The sequence below is a fragment of the Choloepus didactylus genome, chromosome 2, assembly GCF_015220235.1.
Source record: "Choloepus didactylus isolate mChoDid1 chromosome 2, mChoDid1.pri, whole genome shotgun sequence".
NCBI classification, from domain to species: Eukaryota; Metazoa; Chordata; class Mammalia; order Pilosa; family Megalonychidae; genus Choloepus; species Choloepus didactylus.
Genome location: NC_051308.1, coordinates 95,398,978 through 95,424,792, shown reverse-complemented (window position 1 = coordinate 95,424,792; position 25,815 = coordinate 95,398,978). Strand labels below are relative to the sequence as shown.

General features: G+C 40.9%; 1 long non-coding RNA gene across 2 annotated transcripts in view; it reads right to left on the bottom strand.

Annotated features, from left to right (window-relative positions):
• The window catches only part of LOC119526378, a 67,046-nt gene that overhangs the window by 9,006 nt on the left and 32,225 nt on the right, over positions 1 to 25,815 (bottom strand). For both annotated transcript variants that reach the window (XR_005215170.1, XR_005215169.1), the window contains exon 2: positions 7,687 to 7,790. This is a non-coding gene — a long non-coding RNA (uncharacterized LOC119526378). The remainder of the gene's footprint in view (positions 1 to 7,686; positions 7,791 to 25,815) is intronic.

Sequence of the window (25,815 nt, the reverse complement as noted above, 5' to 3'; positions counted from 1 at the left end):
AATTATTTTCTTTAATTGATCAAATAACTTAGCAAAAAATAAAACGGAAAATCTTTTCTGCCCCCTACCATTCTGTTCTAGTTTGCTAATGCTGCTGCAATGCAAAACACCAGAAATGGATTGGCTTTGATAAAGGGAGTTTATTTGGTTACAAAGTTACAGCCTTAAGGCCATGAAGTGTCCAAGGTAAGTCATCAGCAATTAGGTACCTTCACTGGAGGATGGCCAATGGCATCTGGAAAACCTTTGTTACCTGGGAAGGCACACGGCTAGCATCTGCTCCAAGTTCTGGTTTCAAAATGGCTTTCTCCCAGGATGTTCCTCTCTAAGCCACAGTTCCTCAAAAATGTCACTCTTAGTTGCTCTTGGGGTGTTTGTCCTCTCTTAGCTTCTCTGGAGCAAGAGTCTGCTTTCAATGGCTGTTTTCAAACTGTCTCTCATCTGCAGCTATTCTCTCAGCTTCTGTGCTTTCTTCAAAGTGCCCCTCTTAGCTGTAGCTCCTCTTCAAAATGTCACTCTCAGTTGCACTTCAAAATGTCACAAACACACTCAACCTGTAAGGAGGTGAAGATGTTTATCAATTTAGGCAAAAATAAAAATAGTTAATATTTATTGATCACTGATTACATGCCAGGCATGGCACTCAATGGCCTTATATACATAATCCATTGTAATCCTCGGAACAGCCCACGTGGTTCTATTATTAATCTCTTTTATAGAGGAAAACTCTGAAGTATGCAACTGTTAAGTGAATTATACAGAGTTAGGCTGCTAGTAAAAGCCATAACAAGGAGTCCAACCCAGGCAGGCTGACCCCAGAGCCTGTGTGTCCAACCACTGCACCTAATGCATTGATAATCTTGGTAAGGATAATTGGCTGAGAATCCTTTCACTTACTTTTTCCCTCTCTTGGTTACTCTAATTTGAGAGACTGGGAACATGAGGGAGCAGATGGACCAGAACCCGAAAACTCAAGAAGTATAACCACTCAGAAAGAGAGATGCCAGGTTGTTGCTGCTAAAGACAGAGCAGGAGAACTAACCACTCAGAAAGCCAGGTGACAGGGAGGCTGGGGTACCTGGTTCTGCCCAGCTACTTACATGGTTGTTTCCTCTTACCATGTGCTTGGACAAAGGGCCTTGTGAACAGTTTCTCAAATGAGCTTAGCTTTCACCACTGTGCCAGCTTAGCTGTCTCAAGCTTGTACAGTTCAGCCCTACCTCACACCTCCCCTCCAGCCAGGAATAATTAAGAACCTCCCACACCCTCTTCACCCGATGTGGACATTTCCTCCCCCCACCCAAGCCCCTTTGGAGTTGACAGGTGTCCTGAAATTTGCTGGGATTGGAAGGCAGATGAGGTCATTGAACAGGGACCATGCAAAGTAGTGTCACCAGGCTCTGGGTGAGGTGTTAAGGGGATGGAGCACAGTTCTCTCCAGCGCCCACAAGAACATCACCTAGGAGGTTTTATATGAGTAAAGATGACCTTGGCTTCCCACATGGCTCATGAGAGCTTGAGCAATGTCTCTTGCAATGGGCCATCCTTAAGTACACATGCCTACCTCCTTCCAACAGCGTCTTCCTTGGACAACTTCCTGATACCTGCTCCTGGTTTCCAGGGCCCCATCCTCATTGTTCCTCTCCATTCCTATCATCTGAACTCTTTTTACACTCTATTTGTCCTCAAAGTGCTTTCATTTCTCCTACTGTAGCATGGCCTTCAAAGTTACTCTAATTCAATATTTTCAAAGTGAATCATTAAAAAAATATGTATAAAGCACATACAATATCCAAACAGAGTTCTAGGTTCTGAAGATTCAGTGAGAAATAGGACAGGCAAAGTTCCTGGCTTCCTTGAGCTTATATTCTAGGGGGCTCTTATAAATGGAGAGTTCAGGCTTCAACAACAATAAAAAGCCCATGTAGGTGAGCACAGTAATACAAGAGGAACTTAACCAAAATAAGGTCACTAAATTACCCTCTTCCATCTAACTGAAACTACAGCTTGCCAGGATTAGTGAAGCACTGGTAGCAGGGAGATACTGTCCCTGGCACTGAGGAATGGCCTGGGGAATGATGACCTGACCCTTGCAAGAGTCACCTACAAAGCCTGGGAATTCACCTTTACAGACCTCACCTGTGGCAGGAATGTGGCCTGTGCTTGGCTTGTCACCATGCTTGCTTGAAATTTCCAGCCTGATGATTCAGAGGGCAAAGTTGCTACATCTACAGAAGTTGTTTCCTCTTGCTTTGAGTCCTTCCATGTTTGCAGCAATAATCTCTTGGGTCTTTGCAAGTTCTCTCTGCAAACTCCTTCTATAAGCAGATGTTTGGTTTGCTGGCTTCATATGGGGCACAAACATTGCCAGGGGTTGGCATAGCATCAATTTTAATTGAAAATTTGCAGGGTAAAAGTTAAATAATTTAACTATTAAAGAGGTAAAAGATAAGTTTTATTTTAAGAAAAAGATATTTTAGGAAATAGAATGAAAATTTTACTAGAATTGTTTAGTTAAAACATAAGAACTCAAATAAAATTTCAGCTTTTTGGTGACTCCTTTAGGCTTTGCCCCCAATCCTGTAGGGGATTTACTTTCACTTTTCTCTGCTCTACCTCGCAGACTGGTTAGAAAAGCTCCAGTAGGAGACATGCACTGTGAAGCTTCCCTTGCTTTTGTGATACCTTTGCAATACCTTCTCCCAATCCTCTCCAAGAAGGAAGGGAAATGTGTGAGCCAGATGTTTGCCCAAGAGCCAAATTCATTTAGCTGTCTGCATGCTTTAACAATGGCCAACCCATATAAAAGTGGCCTGAACAACAAGGGCAAATTATCATCTCATACAATAAGAGCTCCAGGATAGAGAAGTTCCAGAGTTACTTCAATGAGCTGCTTAAAAAATGTCATCAGGACCTAAATACTTTCCATTTTCTCTCTCTGCCATCCTCAGCTTGTAGGCATTTGTTCTTATGGTATCAAGACAAGCTGCTATAGTTTCAGACATCACATACTCACATAATGACATCCGGAGGGAAGAAAAAAGGGAACATTTCTACGCTGCATCTGTTTTAAATAGCAAGAAAAACTTTCCTAGTAGGTTCCTCCATCCCAGCAGATTTCCCTCCCAGCTCATTGGATGGAGTTACAGCACAAAATGACAGGCAAGAAGAATGAAAGTGCTGTGACTGGATTATCTAATCCACCTTGTAGGGCTAGGGTAGGGAGAGATCTGCCATCCCATGAGGAATATAACTCCTCAATACCTGAACCAAATCAGGGTTCTGTTAGCAAGGCAGAGCACAGCTAATGGCACCAGCTAGAAACCCACAGAGTCTGGTAACGCAGTACTTCCTTCTGCCTTCATCCACCATCTCAGATAGCCTCGTGGCAAAAGTGGGATGATTAATGCGGGAAAAATAAATATCAAGTGGGTTACGTTCCTCAGGTGAAAGTGCTTCATTGCTTTTTTTTTTGGTTTTTAATCATAATTTATGCAACACTTCATCGGGCAAATCCATCAGCTCACTTTCCAAAATTGAAAACAAAAGTTCCAACAACTTGTAAGAAAGGAACCAGCCAAGTTCAGTTTAAGCATGACCCCTTCTACTGAGGAAATTATGGATCTGCCTCCCTACTGCGTGGCTACGACATGTGTTTATATACCCAAGTCACTGGGACGTGCAATCAGAAGCACAGGATGTGAAAGCTGGATCTTATGGATCATCTACTCTCACAGATGCTACACATCTCATTACACAGATAAGCCAACTGAAGAGCAGAAAGGGAAAGGGCTTGAGCAGGGGCAGGCAGCCAAGTGGCAAAAGCAGGAAGGGAGCCCAGCTTGATCCCCACTTGTTTTCATGAAGCCTTGTGGCTCCAGCACGGGCTCACCTGACCAAACAGCCTCCTCACAATTTCATAAATACCCACAAATAACCAGAGCCCCATGGATACCACAGACCACAGAAACAGAGAGACAAGAGGCCGAGGAGTGGTGGGGTGAAGGGAACAGGAGGTGACCATCCTGAAGCATAAAAATTCCTCAAAACATAGTGAGTGTAGGCATATCTGATCTTGGAGTTGAGTAAAACTGGAGTCAGTTCATCCTCTTTAATGTAGATGGATAATTTGCAGGAAACCAGAGGAAGGAAAAGGAGCAAGAAAAAGAGCATTTCATGATCTAGTTAAAAATAGGTAAGCTGCTAGACTAAGAGATAGGCATGAGTATTGTGGGTTTAAAATATAAAACAAGAAAAGGCCTTTGTTCCTGGTTCACATTCCCCATATATACATAGACAGGGCTCCCCGAATATCTCACAGGTTCTAAGCAGTCCTTCTTTTGGAGGTCTTATCCTTCATCATGTCAAGTGTATTAAGATGCACCCACAGAGCACATTAAAAACAAATCGATAGCCAGTGGTAAGAGTTCAGTAATGCTTTAGCTAACTAATTGAAAAGAAACATTTTTGTTTACTAAAATGAACATTTACTAAAATATTCATTTCCTTTTTTTTTTTTTTGCAGGGTTTTTTCACGTTTCATGTTTACATTTTTTCCACATTTCAACTATCTTAACGGGCCCTTGTAAAGTTCTAAGCCCTAGGCCCTATGCCTATAACAATAAATCAGTAACACGAGAAACCATGGATCTTTAGACCTTGTACCTCCATTTAGAGGGAGTGGTGACAGCTGAGTTGAGGAAGGCGACCATGACATCTGTCCAAGAGGACGAATTCACATCTGTATCACCTCGTACCTAACACAGCCCTTTCACATATTTGATTCTCTTCAACAACCCATAAAGAGACACTAAATTAGTTTTATTGACAAGGAAACTGGTTCAAACAAGTTAACCTCTTTAACATCACACAACTAGTAAGTGAAGGAATGCAGATACAAAGATAAGTCTAACCCCTCATAAAACTTGGATCACAACAAACTGCCTTCAACTCCTTGGTGACAAGTGTCATCTGAGTGTTCTGCTCCATGACTGGGAGAGGGAAGAAGCCACGTGACAGCCTTTGGATGAAGCTGCACTGGAGCAGGAAGTCAGCGGAGAAGGCGTTGCACTGCCTGGGATAGCCAGTGGCCTGCTAAGGGATTGAGGGGAACCCCAATGTAAAGCAAAAGGTCCCCCTCTTTGGAATGGTGTTTGCAACATACTAAAAGGCAAATAGTTCAAAACACACCTCACAACACTGACTCAAACCCTGAACCCCAGGATGGATGAAGCTGATCTGAGACAGCATCTTAAGTAGTCATCCTGTCCTATCTATTGGCTATGTGGACCCCTAAGATCTCAAAGGCCAGTGTCTGAGGCAGCAGTAAGATGCATAATAACCATGCATGTGGAATGAAGAACCTAATCATGAGTGAATAAAACAGGGGCCTTCTCCTAGTCCATCAATCCCTCTCCTGATTCTGATGTTCCCTACAATATTGGCCATCCCAGTGCCCATTCTAATGAAAACCAGAACAAATTAAAATGTAAGAAACTATGTTTTGCTTGGCTGATGTAGGGAAAGAGTTTTGGGGATGACCATATTTTGAGACACACCACTGGACTTTCCTTTAATTGAGTGCATGACTGAACCATCAGTAGCCTTTAAACAGATCAGTGGGGATCTTCCCATGGGCCCTATTTTATTGTGCAAAATGGCACTCCACCAGGGGGAGCTAAGGCCCCTTGCTTCCAAGAAAATGGGGGTCAATTATTTGGGGTGGGACATCATTGGACGGAGTTCAAGTCTAGCCTATTCATTTGAATAAAATTAGATCAAGTGTCTTGCTCAAGATGACAAGAACAGACTCAGGACCTGGCCATGCCAACCTATGACACAATCTCAGGGCATTTAAATTCCAAGTCAGTAGACCTGAACACCTGAGTTTTCTCTACACAAACTCTTAGACAACTGTGCCCTTTCTCCTAATCCATGCTTGATATCAGAAAAGTGCAGTATGGCATTGGGGACAGGTGCTGGGCCACCAGTCCTACAAGAAAACTGAAGTGATTGCTCCCATGGGCTCTCAGTGTTTGGGGAAATTGCTTTGACAGGCAGGGCTCTCAATATTTGCACAAATTTGCTGCCACTGATAAAAGGATAGAGTGGGTAAGGAGTTGGCTATTTTATTCCAGGTGTCTGGAATTATTCTTTGGGAAGGAAAAACACCATGTGAGGGGAATCTCAGCATTCATTCTCACCTGTTTGCTTTCCCAAACTCTTCCTCCAAATCCTCATCCCTTGAGCAGTTTGAATTCTGCATGTGATATGTCAATTAGAAACCCCAAACAGAGGGAGTTATAAATTCCCCTTATACACATTTTGGCCCTTGATTTTTATGGGATTGTTCTGGCATACTCTTTCTACCATTCCTACTATATTTTCAAAGTCCTTGAGGTCAAGGGCCATTTGTATGTCTCTGCAGTCCCCACAGCATCTATCACAGTGTTGGCCATTGAATAAATGCTCAACAAATACTATTTATTTTGACAATGCTTTGGTCTGACTGAATCACTAGAGGAAGTTCAGTGGGGGATCAAGTCATATCCAAAGGTTTCACAATTACTCCTGTGCCAGTTTGGATCTATTATGTCCCCCAGAAAAGCCATGTTCTTTAATGCAATCTTGTGGGGGCAGACTTATTAGTATTTTAATTAGTGCTTTTTGATTAGGTTGTTTCCATGGAGATGTGACTCACCCAACTGTGGGTGAAGTCTTTTGATTGAATATTTCCACGGAGGTGTGGCCCCACCCATTTAGGATAGGTCTTAACTAGATCACTGGAATCCTTTAAGAGGCTCAGGAAGAGAGACAGGAGTGGGAGCCAACAGGGATGCACAGAGATGCTTGAAGATGTGGACAGAAGGATGTTTGGAGATGCTAAGCTAAGAAATGAAGCCCAAGTTTGCCCCAGAAAAGCTAAGAAAGGACCCCAGACACTCAGAGGGAAATTTCCTGCAAGAGAGAAGAAAGGATGCAGAGGAGCTGAGAGAGAGGAGCTAAGACAGATGCCCAGAGACATTTTGGAGAAAGCCATTTTGAAACACAACCTGGGAGCAAAGGACCAGCAGACGCCAGCCATATACCTTCCCAGCTGACAGAGGTTATCTGGATGCCATTGGCCTTTCTTCAGTGAAGGTATCCTCTTGTTGATGCCTTAGTTTGGATACTTTTATGCCTTTAGAAGTATAAATTTGTAGTCTAATAAATCCCCTTTATAAAATCCAACCCATTTCTGGTGTTTTGCATAACAGCAGCTTTGACAAATGGGAACACTCCAGTAAGAACTTCCCTTCAAAACACATTGGCAATTTCAAGTTCTCAGAAAACCATTTTATTACATTAATAGTGCTAATACTGAAATTATAAATTTCATGCTTGATACAATGTAATTTATAACCAGGCATTGATCTTTATAAGTCCAACGGTTTCCAAGAAAACTAAACACTCTTCCCTTATGCTCCCCATTCAAGAGTGTGTTTCTTAACTCTAGAAGTGATATTACGTAGTTTCAAGTAGAAGTCATTGCCTACCTGTGACTTCCTGCTACACTTGGAATAAAACCAAAAATCCTTCCTATGGCCCCTGCCCACCTCTCCAAACTTATTTCCCGTTAATCTCCTTCCTCTCAATATTCTAGCCACATGACCTTTTAATTCCTTGAATGTACAAATCTGTTCTTACCGCAAGTTCTCAAAGTGAAGTGTTTCTTCTGCCTGGAAAGATTTTCCATCTGTTCTTCTCATGATTCCTTGATCCTCAGGTGTTGCTTTAAATGTTATTTCCTTCTGTAAACACAAAAACATAGTAGGTTGGCCAACCCCCTCATTTGTCTCTTTCACATTACCCAGCTTTTATCCTTTGCAGAACTTATTTGAATTTATTATTCAGTGTTTTTGCCACTTTCTCTGTCTCCCTTCCTAGATGGTAAACCCCTAAAGAGTACAGTCTTCTTCTATGTTCATGACGGTGTCTCTAGTGACTCAAAGCCTAACACAAAGTAGGACCTCAATAAACATTTGTTGGATGAAAGAATGAACAAATGCTTTAAGAGAAATTTATCCCTTGCTTTCTGGTTCTCCTATTTGCTCATCTCAGCTCCTTCCTGGAGGCTCAGGAGCATTTTCTCCTAACTAGAAGATTCTAGAAATATCTAGGGATATTGTGATGGTTAATTTGATGTGTCAGCTTGGCTAGGATACGGTGTCCTGTTGTTTGGTCAAGCAAGCACTGGCCTGCTTGTTACTGTGAGAGTATTTCATGAATTTAAGTCATTAGTAAGTTGATTACTTCTGTGGTTGATCACATCTACAATCAACAGAGGAGACTGCTTTCAGCAATGAGAATAATCTCCTCATTCTATCAACTGAAGTCCTCAAAGGGAGAATTTCAGGAGTCAGAAAGAAGAATTTCTATCTTTATTGCAGCTAGCCAGCTTCTCCTAGGGAAATCACCTTCATCAGAGTTTCCAGCTTGCAGCCTGCTCTACAGAATTTGGATTTGCCAGTCCCCACAATCACATAAGCTAATACCCATAATAACTCTCTTAATATTACATGTGTGTGTGTGTGTGTGTGTGTGTGTATAATCTCCTGTTGGTTCTGTTTTTCTGGAGAACCCTAATAGAGATTTAGATGAGTTAGTTTGGTGAGGCTATTTGGTTCCTCTCAGTTGAATGAGGAATGAAATGTACCAGGAACAAAGAAAATGTAGAGAATGGGGGTTGGGAGATCATCTTGAGTTTAGGAGCCCAGTTCCCAGGGCAGAAATGTGTTCTTAAAATCTAAGGAAACCAGAGTTGCCCATAGCTTAGTGGGTGACAAATTGTAACTCCTATCAAATGTGTCATCTGCCACCCCAAGGTAAGACTGGTAGTGGATTGTGCCATCTTGAAAAGATGACTTAAGACCTGCCTACCAGAAGGGATGTTTAGGTCCCTTAGGAGGAGAAGATAATGCAGACAAGGAACCACCTTCTCCAAAACTTCCCAGTGTAACTGCAGGTCTCCAGGATACTGAGCAAAGAGTAGGATGCATAGCAGCCCTCCTGGTGTTCATTGGCTGTTGTTGATGGCCTTAATTAGATTGCATTATTAGGGAGATTTATCCCCTGTTTAGTTGTAATTTTCCATGGGATTCTCACTCTAGGTTTCCCAGAACCAAATGTCCTCAATAAACCTCAGCTCAGCTCAGTGCATGTGGACTGAAGAAAGCTGCTGCTCTGCCACAGTTCTCTTTCCTCCTAAGATCCCCTGTTTTCAGAAGTGTCAGTCACAACTGCCTGGGAGTGATGTCACTGGGGATCTGTGGTTCCAGGCAGTGCTGGGGAAATGCGTAGACAACTTAAGGCACTCACTGTTCTGTCAGTGTGCTAGCAATTCGTTTGTTACCACAACTCTTGCCTAAAAATCCTAGTTTTTTTCATATTTAGATTTATTTCAGGTGAGATCGATTAGATAGATAGATGAGAGAGAGAGATTCTGCATTCATCCTTACTTGTCATACTAACTGATTTTTGCAGTTACTTAACTGCTGGATGCCTCATCTATAAAATGAAGATCATATTAGTAGCTACCACAAAGGGCTAAGTTAAGGAGTAAGTGAACTATTACATAGAAAGCACATAGAAGTGTTTAATAATAATTAGTGCCTAATAAATGTTAGTTGATATTACTAATATTACTTCACAGTGAGCTCCTGAAGGGGAGGGAATTGATCTCATATTCATTCTTGTGTCCCAGGGACCAAATTCAGTGCTTAACACCTGGAATTGCTCAACATATATGTTGAATTGAATTAAACACTCCTAACACTGTCTATGCCATTCAAATATTGCTTGTCACCTAGTAGCTTGCTCTGATATTTAGTGTGCAAATTATATTGCCCCAACTGGGCTGTTGTTTCCTGGAAGTACAGGATATGTCATTCACCTTAGTATGTCCCACACCATCTGGCTCATACGAGGTGCCCAAGAACTATTCACAGATGTAAAATGAATACATTTCTTAATCCCAACAACAAGGAAATCACATGGGATTATGTGTAAGAGCAGTTGGCATGCATCATTTACACCCCCAGTGATGCTATAATTTAGGAGTGGGAGGAAATGTTCAAACCATCAAGGGCACCAAGATTGAGGCTGAGGGACAGGAGACAGGGGTTTGCTTATAGGCAGGACTGTACACTTGGCTGGATGTTCCTTGTGGGCAGAAAAACATGTTTCCTTCTTTCTCAAGCACCCTGCACAGTGCCTGACATATACCAGGTGCTCAATTAATGTTAGTCAAATTAATGAATTTATTCATGTTTGAAACCCCAACACGGGCAGCTCCCATTTTTCACTGGTGTCAGATATGTGCTTCTCAGCATGTCCCAACACCTGGCTACAGAGCTCCTGCACTGCACCTCCACCCCACTACCACACACTCTCCATCTCTGGCCAGATCCTCACCTTAATCTCAACTTGGCAAGACAAGTGTCACACCTTGAAATCAGGTTCACACAGACATAGCCACAAACAGTTAATGCACACTTGGCTTGAATCTCTTCTTTGTGCCCAGGAAAGTTCCAACAATGAGTCCAGCCTCTTGTTAGACAGGAGAAAACCCTTCCTTGCAACATCTTGAATGTATTCTTTGAACCTGCTCAAACTTTGGAAATAATTTTCTATCAATACCTAGTCTTGAAAGAGTATTAGCAGAGAAGGTTCCTTAGGAAAGAGAGAAACCAGAACTGTGAGTCAAACATGGCTGCCTCCTATCTCTTTTCCTATGTGATAGATGAAGGAGCTTTCTACCTTGGCTTTACAACAAACATCACCTTCTCCTCTCCAAAAGAATATGGTATAAGATGTTTGGATATTAAATATAAGGAGATCTAACTAGAAGTGGCTTAAAAAATAAAGATATTTATTTTGCATAACATTAAGTCTGCAGGTAGGACAGTTTCAGGGTTGGCTAATTTGTTGACACAGAATCATCATAGATCTAGCTCAGCTTCTCTGAGGCTTTGCCCCAAGGTCCAAAATCTGCTGTAGACCAGATTGTCACTTGCTGTCAACAATCTTCAGAGACAGGAAAAGTAATGTTCCCATCTTGTGATCCTCCATTGGACTTTCCCCGTGTCTCACTGGCCAGAATTGGCACAATCTACACAAGCTTAAACAATCACTGGGCCAGGGAGAATCATTGTCCTCAACCAATAAAGATTTACCTGCTGAGGCTGGTTTAAAGCCAAGTTCCTAAAAAAGGACATGATGCCTTGGAAGAGAGTAACCAACAATCAGGGTTTTGATAGCAAGGGAGAAAGGGGGAAGTAGCTCCTTGGCAGGCAGTCAACAGTGTCTGCTACAGAGAAGCTTGGCTCCATTGACCTCTCTAAGTAGGGGAATGAGAAAGATCATCCCAATTTTATGCTTTGGGAAACCAAACCATTTTAAGACAAGGATCCTGCTCACTCGGACCTGCAATGGGATTGCAGTGATGAGGCCCCCTCCAAACGTATTAATCCAGGAGGGCTTTGCAGTCATTATCCCAGTGGGCTGCAACAGAAGCAAGTCCCCAACAAAACTTCTAGCAAGCAAAACATTAAAGTAGGATCATCAATGCAAAGAAAACAAAATCTTCTTGTAACGTTCAGTCACCTGGTTCGATGGTACACACATCCTGGTTCCAGATAAATGTCAAGACTGAAATGATATTTGGCCTTGATTTCAATCCCTATTACTGAATTGGCCAATGCCTCCCTCTGGAGAACACAACACATTTTTCATGGACAAGAAACACAATTCACAACTTCACTGGAGACTCTGATTTATAAAGGTTCTTTTGAGGGGAAAAAAAAAACTTGAAAACTTTTAGTTCCTTGTGGAAAAAAAAAACAGTTCTTTTTAAAAAGAAAAATAGGTAAGGGAACTGTTTGATCCTGAAGGTAAGACTTTAAGTTCCCTTCTCCAAGATTTATATGAAGCTTAAAATTTAGTGATCAAGTTGCAGTTTCACTGATCACTCATTCATTCAGTTGGTCCATCCTGCCCAGATTCACACTCTCTGGGATCTGGCAGGACCACGGGTGCTGAAAGCTCAGGTCTCCACCTTGGAATGCTCAGAAGAGGCCAAAAGGGAGCAAAGGGCACTGCCTGAGGGAGCCTCCCCGATTTCCCTACCTCCTCCGGCCCGGGGCCGTCCTCCCTGCTCTGTCCTCCCTCTCCACAGCAGCTGGCCTAGCCCCAGCTGCTGGGTCCTCCACCCATGATGAACGCAATTCACGTTCAGATTCCTCAGCGATGAACACGGAGCCCTGGTCACATTACGAAATCTCTTCCTTCTCTGACTCTGCCTCTCTCCAAATCGATCTGGTGTGTGTTCTGGGTTTGGGCCACAGAAGCAAATTTCCTTGGAAGAGTCTGGGAAAAAAGAAGTGCATCATGGAGCTGCAGAGTTGAGTTACACCGAAATCTCACCTGAGAAAACAGCCAGGAGTTTTCAAAAGTCTAGGTGGTGTGCTAAAGCACAGTCCCTTCTCCTATGCATTATCTGTGAGAATGTGGCTCCTGCCTGGCAGAGGAGTTGGCTGGCAGCAGAGGGATCCAGAAAGTGAACTTTCAGCAGAACTGAGTTTCAAATGCGGGCCCCTGCCAAACAGGGATCGAATGTCCTCAAGCAGACATCCTTTACCTGGGATCCATGGTATCGACTGCATGTGGCCCTTTTCCAGACAGAAATAGAAATACCAATCCAGGGTTAAAAACTGGAGGTTAAGATGAGAGTAGAGAGGCAGGATCACACAGTGTTTAAAATTTAAGCAAACTGCCGGGGTTATATTCCCTGCCCCCTGTCCACTACCACCACCACTTACTAATGATACGGCTCAGACATTATTTAATATCTGCAACTACCATTCACTCATCTCTGTAATGGGAATAATAGTCACTATCTCACCAAACAGTTGGGTGGAATTAAATAAGGTAATGTAGTAAAGCCAGCATAGAATCAGGTACATAAGGGGGTAGGTAGCAGCAGTAACTGTGTTGGCAGTTATTAACTAAAATGGACAACTAAGCAGAAGAATACAGGCTCACAGGGGCTACCACACAGGACTTAGGTCTGCATTTCTGCATGGTAGAGAGGAGGAAGTAGAAATGCGGGTGAGGAAGCTGGAGGCCAGGTCAGAGGTCCCTCTGGGAAGGAGGAATATTGGGTGGAGTCAGGGTTAGATGAGACCTTGAGACGGAGGCGGAGGTTGTGGGGAAACAAGCTGTGGAACTAGAGTTTCCTTCCTTGTCTAGCTGAGCTAAGTACGTTAATAAAAGTGAACCAATGCTTTTCCCATTAGAAGCCCTCAAGTTGCTTCCTCTCAAGAAGCAATCTTCCCCAGGAACTATTACAATTAGAATTACAACAATGAAACCACCCAGACACACCCCAGAGCAGCAGCCCAAGACACACAGCTCTACAGCAGCAGAAGAGCCTACTATTTTGAAAAGGAAATTGAAAAATAGGAGACCCTCTGATTTAGGTCAATAATGAGGCCCAGATTCTCAGAGCCCTTCCAGCCAGGAGAGACTCATCCAGAAAGCAAGTCACTCAGATGATTGCTGGTAAACCCAGGCCAGCATGGTGGGTGCTTCTCAAAGTCAGTCTTCTAAACTAAGCCAAGTCCAACTTTCATCCTAAGGAGGAGAGTGCTAATAAAGTCAGGAGAAATGTGAAGGGTGTTTTTCCTCTGTTAACAAAACCATCACACAGGACCTAGTTATCTGTAAAAGTTAGTAACCATCAGTAACAAATAACAAAATGTTATCTTGAAATCAGCTACTGGGAGGAAAATATGCAAATTTAACCTCATTCTAAGACTGTATAAAACTATGTTCTAAATGGGTTAAGGATTTAATGTTTAAAAAGAAGCAGCATAAGCAAACTAGAAGAAAATGCAACTGTACACATAACTGATCTTCAGGTAGTTTTAAAACACGACCACACCACGTGTGACCACAAGTTCTTTGCCATGGCTCCCACGAAGTCCACTTGAATTTGGGGGGACTTGAGACTGCTCTGACCAATAGAGTATGTGACTTCCAAGGCTGTGTCATTAAAGGCCTTGTGGCTCCTGCTTTGCTTGCTGGAACACTCACTTTTGGAGCACTGAGCATCCACATAAGAATTCCATCTACCCTGAGGCTGCCATGCTGGTCAGACCACATGTAAGCCCTCGGTGGACACTCCCTGCTGGGTCCCCATGAAGGATCCAGACATGTGGACCCCCTAAGCCAGCCCATCCACCAGCTGAATGACTTCTGTCAGCACCATGTGGAACAGGAAAATCACCCAGCTGAGCCCTGCCCCAATCCCTAACTTACAAAAATCATAAGATATAATAAAATGGTTATTGTTTTAAGCCAATAAGTTTTTGGGGTCATTTGTCATGCAGCAATAAATAAATGGACAGGTAAGGAAGGAGCTTCTAAGCACAAAAGCTTGGTAGGAAACAAAAGAATAGTAAATTTGACATTGTAAACTGTTCTGTGTCAATTTTCATCATATATGAAATTAAAAGGCACAAAAAACTAGAAAATTGTAACATCTTGTAATATCTAACAGACAATTAAGAATATATTATTATATTACAATAGGAAAATGAGCAAATAGCAAAAAGCAGTTATCAGAAGAATAGAAAAGGCAAAAAAGAAAAATATGTTCAATGCTATTAGTAATAAAATAAATGCAAATTAGTTAACAATTAAATATCTTTTATTTTTGCCTTCAAATTTTCAAAGATTTTGAAAATGATGATACTCAATACCTACAAGACTGCAGTGAGGCAGGAATTTTCCAACATTGCTGGTGAGAATGTAAATGATAGTCTTTCTTGAGAATAATTTGATGATATAAATCAAGAGCCCTAAATACCCTTTGTTAAAGTAATCCTGCTTCTAGGAATTTATCCTCAGGAAATAATAAGACATGTGGTCAAACATGTCTTACAAACTCATCACAGCACGATTTATGTTAGTGAGAAATTATAAACAACAAAATATTCAACAATAGAAGAATTTTTGCTAACTTTCCAATAATAGACTACAATGGAGCTTAATAAAAAAAATGTTTTCCCAAATATTCAACAGGGAAATTCAATTATAGCACAATTAAAGTGAGAAAAGATAGTTAAAACTGTACATAAAGAAAAGCCACAATTTTTTTGGCACAGACGAACAGACTGAATGGAAACATACCATATCCAACTTATCCTAATTTTCCAACATGAAACTGTATTAATTTTATAATCAGAAACACATTCTTCTTGTAAGTAGGTAATTTAAAAGACATTTCCAAAGCAGTACCTCCAGCAAACTTCAACACGAGGAGTTTCCAAGTACTAACAGGTCTGCAGGGAACCAGGGGCACCCACTCTGGAGACCGGCTGTGGCCTGTGTTTTGGAAGTGCCTGACTACCAGGCACTGCCCCACAGAGCCCCAAGTTCCCAAGCTCTCTATCGCCCCTCCCCTCCTTTCCCACCAGGCGTCCCACATGCAGCCGTCCCCCTACACAAGTCAGTGTCTCCTTTCCCTCCGTGTCCTTCTGTTAGTATAGAAATCACAAACCGTCAGTCAGCCCTCGGGTCAAATAAGGCATACAGATTTCTTTTCTTTGATACCCCATCCCAAAATGTTTTTTCCTTTTTCATTAGCTGCCAACATTAAAAAATTGTGGAGAGATTTCCACTTCCAGGACATGTTTTTCCCTATCCCTCCTGCTACGTACCACTAAAAAACCTGCACCTTATATGTAAAACAAACCTAAGACTCTGAAAAGTGGAGAGAAGAAACGGATTCAATAGGGATCTAAGAACCTGAGCAACTACACAGGAGGGAGTTCTGCGGGTTTTCCTTTTGCCTCATTTATCTCAGACTTTGAACTAAAGAAGCCAACACCCCAGAACCACCAGTAGGCACAGGCCAAAAAAAAAGCCCCAACAAAAACTGCTCTCCCTAGCCAAAAGAAGAGGAAAGGAGAAGTCTAGCCAGACAAAAAAACTTTTAGAAAATATCTGTTCTATTCCAGCCAAAGAGAAAAGAGCTGTGGACCTCCGCACCCATGGAAGCAAAGGTCACGTGGAGAACTGACACCCTCATGCAGCAAGGGATCACGACCACACTTCCGGGGTGGTTTCAGGAAGTAGAGAAGTCAGGACCTTCACGCACTATGGCTGCTATGGAGCCCCTCCTTTTCCCAACATGTGAAGCCCAGAATTCCGCACCCCCCCTCCAGCAGTAACAGGCACAGAAATTTTAAAACTGAAAGATACAATAATCAAAATAAACTCAGTGTATGAACTTGAGGTAGTTTCCCGTTGCTACTGTGACAACATACCACAAACTCAGTGGCTTAAAACAACACAAATATATTATTTTATAGTTCTTGATGTCAGAAATCTGAAATGACTCTCACTAAGCTAAAATCAAGGTGTGTCAGGTCTGCATTACTTTATGGAAGTTCTAGTTGTGAAACTTGCTTCCTTTCTTTTCTAGCTTCTTGAGGCTGCCTGTTCCAGTTTTCTAATGTTGCCATTATGCAAAATATCTGAAATGGATTGGCTTTTATAAAGGGAGTTTATTATGTTACAAATTTACACTTCTAAAGGCATAAAAGTGTCCAAACTAAGGCATCAACAAGAGGATAGCTTCACTGAAGAAAGACCAATGGTGTCTGGATATCCTCTGTCAGCTTTGGGAAGGCACATGGCTGGCGTCTGCTGGTCCTTTGCTCCCAGGTTCTGGTTTCAGAATAACTTTCTCCAAAATGTCTCTGGGCTTCTGTCTCTCTTAGCTTCTCTCTGTCAGCTCCTGTGCATCCTTGCTTGTTCTCTCAGGGCATTTCTCTCTAAGCATCTGGGGATCCTCTCTTAGCTTCTCTGGGTTAAACTCTGGGCTTCAGCTCTTAACTCAGTAACTCCAAATGTCTTTCTGTCTGCATCTCCAAGCATCTGGATCTGTGTCAGCCCCTGAGCTCTCTTAAAGACTCCAGTAAACTAATCAAGACCCACCCTGAACAGGCAGGGTCACACCTCCAGGGAAATAATCTAATCAAAAGGTCTAACCCACAATTGGGTAGGTCACATCTCCATGGAAACAACCTAATCAAAAGATCCCACCCACAATAAGTCTGCCCCCACAAGATTGCATTAAAGAACATGGCTTTTGTGGAGGGTAATAGATTCAAACCAGCACACTGCCCATGTTCGTTGACTTTTAGCTCTCTTCCATCTTCAAAGCCAGCAATGGTCAGTTGAGTATTGCTCACGTGGCATCACTCTGACACTAATTGTCCTGCATCTCTCTTTCACTCATGATTACTTTGGGCCCACTAGGATAATCCAGGATAATCTCTCCCTCTCAATATCCTTAAGTTAATCACACCTGCAAAGTCCCTTCTGCCATGGAAGGTAACATTCACAGGTTCTAGAGATTAAGATGTGGGTGTGTTTGGGGAGCCATTATTCTGCCTATGATAGTCTCTCCAAAGATTCACGTCCATCCCACATGTAAAATACAATCACCCAATTCCAAGAGCCCCAAAAATCTCAATGACAGCATCCATTCAAAGTCCAAACTCTCATCTAAATCCCGTCAGCTCAATGTTCCACATCTTATCACCTAATCATCTAAACCAGGTGTCAGTCAGTCTCTGGGTATGATCCAGCCTGGGGCAAAATTCCTCACCATCTATGGACCTCTGAAACTAGAAAACGAGTTATCTGCTCCCAAAATACAACGGTGGGACAGGCATAGGATACCAGTTACAGACATTCCTGTTCAAAAGGGGAAATGAAAGAAAAAAAGAGTGATCAATCTCAAGCAATTTTGAAATCCAGTGGCCAAATTTCTCTAGGTTTCAATAATCCTCTGTTGTTTGAGGCTCTCCGTTCTGGGCTTACAGCTCTGCCCTCTGGACACAGCTACCACCTTGGTGTGATCCTTTCTTTTTCATGAAAGGTAGCATGTGCTTGCCACTGAATAGTTGTATCAGCCTGTTTCTTGCCTGTAGAATTTGGGGAGGCCAAAAGAAATTGAAATGGTAATTAAAAAACACAAAAACAAAACAAGAAATTTTCAAGCCAAAGTATATCACTGGAGAATTGTTCCATATGTTTAAAGAAGAATGAAAACAATCTCTATTCTAAACAATCTCTTCCAAAAAACAGAAGAGCAGGAATCATTTCCCAATTCGGTTTATGAAATCAGTATTACCGCAATACCAGATAAAGACAGTACATAAAAAGACAACAACATCCTTATGAATATAGATGGAAATCTCCTTAACAAAATGTTATCAAACAGAATTCAGCAATATATAAAGAGAAGTATACACTATGATCAAAGGGATTTTATTCTAGTGATGCAAACCTGGTTCAATATTCAAAAATCAACCAACATGATCCACCACATCAACAGACTAAAAAGGAAAATCACATGATCATATCATTTGATGCAAAAAAAAATTATTTGAGAGAATTCAACTCTCAGAAAAACAGCAACAGAGGAAGACTTCCTCAAACTGATAAAGAACGTTTACAAAAACTACAGCTAACATTATGGCTAATGGTGAAAGACCAAATGCTAAAATGGGGAACAAGGCAGCCTGTATACTCTCATCACACTTATTCACTGAAGTACAGAACATTTTATACATATTTACCACTGACTGGGAATTTACATGCCACTTCGCTAAGCATCTTCCCAACACTACCTCATAATTCTCACAACAATCCTAAAAAGCAGGCATGCACTTGAATTGTTCCCATCTGACAAATGAGTAAGCTGAAGCATAGAGTTATTTGGTTATTTAGGCTTCATCCAGTAAGTCTGACTCTAGGAACCGCACATTTTACCTACTTTTTCTTTGCTTCGGCATAACCTGGTTGAGACTTTCTTTCCAGACACTCCCCAGGGACCAGCCTATACCGTTTGCGTGTTTTGCCTATGACAAAGATAAGACTAAGAACGATACTTACAGTAAGCAAAGACTTCCTGCTCAGCCTAGTTTTTTGACCTTGGGGAGACTTCGGGAATTCCCTTTTGTTCTCACCTTCTCTCGATATTTGCGATTCCTTTGGGGTGAGTGTGTAACCCAGGCTCCTGAAGCCTGCGTTGTGTTTGAGGATTTTCAGATACCATGTGCCACCCACAGAGTATCCTTTTCAAGGATTATTTCCTTATAGAAGCTTTATTGGCATTTCTTTCAGAGCCGATGATCTTTCACTGGCACTAACTTATGTTGGCAAAGAAGGGGACAGAAAACGAGGAAACTGGCCGAGTGAAATACCAGCTCTCCCCCGAGGATTGGCTGCTGGTGGAGCTGCTCAGGGCTCGTCACTGACCAGGGACGAAGGTATTTAGGAACAACAGACACTCCCTGACTTTTGCCAGAGTGTCCAGGGACTTCCCAGGAAATGAGACCAAAGAAATATCTTAGGCTTGTTTCTCGGTGGTTAGGAGCTTGGAGTATACAACAGGATAAAGCTGGATTTCATTCCTGGTTCCACCATTTCTTAACTATGTAAACTTGGGCAAGGTTTGTAACCTCTCCAGGTAAACCTCAGTTTTCTCATTTTTTTAAATGGAGATAATAATCATAATAATGCTTCCTTACAGGGTCCTTGAAAGAAATGAATAGGGCGATACAGGAAACATGCTTATTACAGTGCTTGGCAAGCAGTAAGCACTCAATGAATGCTAGCCATTAGTATTATTATAAGTGGTGGGATTTGTAAGAAGCCAGGAATAAAAGGGGAGTGTTGGTGGGATTTTAGCCATTATCAGCAAAAAGGGCAAAGAGAATAAAAGATCAGACTCCAAAGAGTACTCCAGGGGAAGCTTACTTCCCGCAAAAGTTGTATTCCTAAGAGAATCTCTGTATTTGAGTATTTAAAAATTAAATCATGTTTTCTTTAGAGTAGTTTGTAATTCCAGAAATGTTTTCTGTTTAATTTTGATTAAACTTAATGGAAAAGAAACCCCCAATTTGCTCTTTTAAATCTGAATTTTCAATAATATATGTTCTTAAAATAAGGCAAAACTGTGGAGAAAATGGTGCTAATGATGAACAAACATTTAATGTGAAGAAAAATATTTGAAAAGCTTCATTAGCATCTTAGAAAGGTAATAAAATTCTCTGTGTCCCAGAAAAACAACTGATGGTTGAAGAACAGAAAAAATTTCTTTGAGGTTATCATAAAGTCAATCTCTCCTGCTTCTCAGAAAGTCTGCAAAATATTATCAAATTAATGTCACAAACCACTGGTTTTCATCTTTTTGCTCCCTGCTCAAGAATTCCTGGGTGTCTACTACCTACATGAAAAGTCCTAATGCCCCAGCCTGGCTTTTAACTAACTTATTCTATAATATAAGGAAGCCCCTTCTCCAGCCTGGCCCCTGCCTCTGTCTAACTCGTGTCTCTAACTCCATCCAGTCTTCTTCTCCTGGATGATATATGCTTCTCTCCTACTCCAAATATTTGTTCATGTTGCTCCTTACCTGTATGTTTTTCCTTTATTCTTTTATTGACTTGAATCCTACTGACCAGGTTTATTTTTTCTTTTTTACCATCTGTATTTTCTTGGTTTTTCGTTATCCTTATTTAAATCATAGTTGCACCTAGGGCCAGTTTCCAAGCAGCCTTCCCCAGAAGTCCTGGCTCACTTTTCTAGGAAATTCTGGAACTTAGAGTGATAGATATCAGATCAGTGGTTGCTTCTGGGGGTGGGGAGTTGATTGAAAGGGGTACAAGGAAACGTTCTGCAACGATTGAAATGTTCTGTGCCTTGATATGTATTCATCAAAACTGATTGACCAGCCTGCCCAGGCCAAGATGGCAGAGTGAGGCACTTCAGGTCTCCATCCCCCCACCCAGACCTTTGAACAACCAGCAAGAACTGGCAGAAACATCTTTCTCAAAGCTCCAGAAAACAACCAAAGGACTACAGTAACAAAGCGAGCACTGAATCAAGGAAAAGGCTACTTAAAGGTGGTAGAATCTCATGGCACCCTGGCTGTCCCCTGCCCCCCAACCTGCTCACTGTGGAGCTGGCCCACATTCCTAATATGGATCCCTGGTCTTGGTGTCAGAGGGAGTAGAGTAACCCATCTGCAAATTTGGGAGCATGTATATCCAACCCAATCTGTCTGGTGGTATCCTGAGGGACTAGCCATCCCAGAAATTGCTCTGTGTGTAGAGCTCATTGAGCTCTCCTACAGAATGCTATGGTAGAGCAGTCAGGTAGTGGCCTGAGGCAAGGGATTGCTAGCTGTAGGATTTAAACAGCAGTGCCCAGGACAATGAGGAAACTGTTTCCTAGGGGAGAGGGGATATTTGTATCTGTGTAAATGGAATTTTCAGGGTCATACATGATGCATGGCCAAGACAAGATGCAAGAGAAGACACAGGCACAGAAGGGACCAGGGTGGCGCCTATGCTTTGGTCTGAAGCTATTCTCTACACTCATTGTATAAATAAGCCCTGAAGGACAGTACTCACACAGGTCAGTCTGCAGAGACTGGGAAAGGTGTTTTCTCTTTTTTCCCTTTTTTTTTTTTTTTTTGGTTAGTTCCTGGCATTCAAGCTGGATAATTGTCATATCATAACACTAGCTGGATACAAGGTTTAGGAACAGATGCTTAAGAGTCTAAATTCCAGTGATAATACATTAAATATCAAAATGACCAAGTTTAAACCAAAGACTACAAAACATACAAAGAAACAGGAAGTGATGGTCCAAGCAAAGGAGAAAGTTAAAGCATTAAAAACCATCAATGTGTATTCTTAGTTTAACTTCTGTTACTTAATTAAATCTGCATTTTCTTTTATTGAAATTTTATAGAATTAGAACTCCTAAGAGCATGTTTCAGAATATAGATGGTTGCAGTTTAATTCATAAGAATACATTATTTCTATTTTAATGGACTCCCCTGGAATTAGATCATATAAGTATTATATTTTAAATGAATAAATTGTTCCACTATTACTTTCACCAGAATTGAAGTTCGACATGACCAAGTGGAGATATTTGAAATATTAAAGTATATATATATACTTACTTTATATATATATGTGTGTGTGTGTGTGTGTGTGTGTGTGTGTGTGTGTGTGTGTATTAGGAAAAGCCCTTCAATGAGGAGGACCAGATCTGAGATATACCAGATAAAAATTTTTAAAAAATGGTCTCATATATGCTCAAAGAGCAAAAGGAAAACATGGACAAAGACTAAAGGAAATCAGGGAAATGATAGATGAAAACAAACAGAATATTGATAGAGAGATGGAAAATGAAAAGGAACCAAATAGAGCTGAAAACTACAGTAAAAGAAATTAAAAATTCCCTAGAGGTTTAACAGCACATTGGAGTTGGCAGAAGAAAGAATCAGTGAGCTTGAAGAAAAGACAATTGAAATTGTCTAGTCTGAGGAGAAGGAAGAAAGAATGCAGAAAACTTAACAGAGACAGGAACCTGTGGGGCACCATCAAGCTTGCCAGTATAGGCACTGTAGGAGTTCCCAAAGAAGAAGAGAGAATGGGGCAGAAGAGAATATTTTTTACAATAAGGGCTCAAAACTTCCCAGATTTAACAAGAATTATGAATATATACACCCAAGATACTCAACAAACTCTAAACAGGGTAAACCCAAATAGATGCCGCAGCATAATATATTCAAACTGTCAAATGCCGAAGATAAGGAGAGAATTCTAAAGCCACAAGAGAGAAACAGTATGTCAGCACAAGAGAGCCTCAGTAAGATTAAGTGCCAGTGTCTCATTGGAAGCCATGGAGGCAAGAAGTCAGTGGGGTGACATATTTAGTTGAAGTGCTGAAAGAAAAATAAACTGCCAACCAAGAATTCTATATCTGACAAAACTGTCTTTCAAAACAGAAAGTGAGATTGAGATATTCCCAGATAAACAAAATCTGAGAGATTCCTCACCACTAGATCTGCCCTACAAGAGATGCTAAAAAGAGTTCTGTAAGTTGAATAGACAATAAATCAAGCCAATAAGGGTAGAAGAAATAAGATTTCTGATGAGGGTGATGACATGCGTATATATAAATGCCAGTACTATTGTATTTTTAGTTTGTAACTGCACTTTCTATTTTCTACAGGACTTAAAAGGAGAATGCATAAAATGAATAAGAAATCAGTGGTTTGGGACTCATAATGTATAAACATGCAGTTTGTGACACAAACTACCTGAAGGTGGGGGGCGGCAGGGTCTAGGAACATAGCATGTGTATACTATTGAAGTTAAGTTGGTTTCAAAGCAAACAAGATTGTTACAGATTTAGGATGTTAAATTTAAATTTAAGCCCCCTGGTAGCTATAAAGAAAATATCAGAGAATACGCAAGCTCAAAGAGACAGAAATTAGGGTACAGGTTGCTAGGGGCAGAGGACAGGTGATATTGGTAGTTAATGCAAAATGAGTGTAAGGTTTCTGTTTGGGGAGATGGGAAACTTTTAATAACAGAAGGAGGCCACACCAATGCAAGGTGTTAATAATGGAGTGGGGTGGGGCGGTATACAGGAATTCTGTATTTTGTACATGGTTGTAAACCCACAACTGCTCTAATTTTTTTAAAAGTTTGTAAAAAATAATGACAATGGAAGGTGGTGAAGGTAGCAAAACACAGTGAATGTGATTAATCCCACTGAATGGTATACTTGGAAGTGGTTGGGATGGGAAAGTTTATTCTGTGTTTATGTCCCCAGATTAAAAAAAAAAAAAAGTAACTGAAGAGAATGACAAAAGCAATAGATTATTATTTACCTTTTTGCATATATGTTACATTTCACAATAAGGAAATAACTGAAACAGTGGAGCTGTAACCCATAGCATTCTTTGAAATTTTCTCTCTGCTTGTTAACTTGCACTTGGAAAGTTATCACTTCTATGTATATATGTGATATTTCACTTTTAAAAATTTGATTTAAAAAAAGAGATAAAGGCAATACTTGATCTTGAATGGGATCTTACAAGGGAAAAGGCTCAAAAGGACATTGGGACAATTTATGAAAAAATTGGAATATAGACTGTAAGCTTTATATCAATGTTAAATTTCTTGAATTTGATAATTGCACTTGAGGTGGATACAGAAGTGAATATCCTTATTCTTAGAAAATGTTCATGGCAGTATGAAGTGTTCAAGGAGCATGATGTATATGACCTACACTCAGATGTTCAGAGAACAGACAAATGAATAGATGGATTGAGAAATTTATGGATAGATAGAATGATATGACAAATATGGCAATATATTGCAATTGGTGGATCTGGGTATCTGCAAGGATAGGTTGTGCTGTTTTGAATATATTATGTCTCCCAGAAAAAGCCAGATGCTTTGATGCAATCTTGTGGAGCAGACATATTAGTGGGGATTAAGTTGGAACCTTTGGATTAGGTTGTTTACATGGAAATGTGCCCCACCCAATTGTAGGTGATAACTGATGAGATATTTCCACCGAGGCGTGGCCCCACCCATTCAGGGTGGGCCTTGATCAGTGGAGCCATTTAAATGACCTGACAAACAGAAGGAACTCAGTGCAGCTGTGAGTGACATTTTGAAGAGGAGCTACAGCCAAGAGGGACACTTTGAAGAATGCACTGAAACCAAGAGAGGAGCTTCAGCTTATAGAGACATTTTGGAGAAGGCCATTGAAAACAAACTCTTGCTCTGGAGAAGCAAAGAGAGGACAAATGCCCCAAGAGCAACTAAAAGTGACATTTTTGAGGAGCTGAAGCCTAGAGAGGAACATCCTGGGAGAAAGCCATTTTGAAACCAGAACTTCGAGCAGACACCGGCCACATGCCTTCCCAGCTAACAGAGGTTTTCCAGACACCATTGGCCATCTTGCAGTGAAGATACCTGATTGTTGATGCGTTACCTTGGATACTTTATGGCCTTAAGACTGTAACTGTGTAACCAAATAAACCCCCTTTTATAAAAGCCAGTCCCTTTCTGGTGTTTTGCATTCTGGCAGCATTAGCAAACTAGAACATAGGTATATATTGGAGTTCTCTGTGTGGGTTTTATTAATTTTGTAATTTTATTTCAAAATAAAAAATTTTTAATTAAAAAAATAGATTTAACAATAGTTACACTTAAGTCTTGACTATTTAACTATATTCAGTTATGTCTCAGTAAATAAACAAGCAAACTTTAAAAGACTATGCTGAGGGAAATTTGACAGTGATGGAGGTGTTCTAAAACTGGAATATGGTGATGGTTGCAAAACTGTAAAAATTTATTAGAAATCATTGAATGAGTCCCTAACAATGGGTTAATTTTATGATAGGTTAATTTTATGAGAGGTCAATTATACCTCAATAAACTTTCAAGTTAAAGGATAATGCAGAGACATATAATCACCACTCACAGATTTCTGGGTGCAACTTTTCTTGAGAGTTGTTTGATGATGTGTATCAAAAGCCTTAAAGTAAGCATTCCCTCAAGCCAAGCAATACCACAGTAAGATACCATTTCCCACCCATTAGAATGCTGTTTAAAATAAATAAATAAATAAATAAATAAGTGTTGGAGAAGATGCAGAGATAAGGGAACACTCATTCATTGCTGATGGGAATGTAAAATGGTGCAGCTGCTGTGGAAGACAGTTTGGCAGTTTCTCCAAAAGTTAAGTGTAGAATTACCATATGACCTGGCAATCCCATTACTAGGTATATATTATACCTAAAAGAACTGAAAGCAGGGACTCAAACATATTTCCACACCAATGCTCATAACAGCATTGTTCAATTGTCAAAAGATG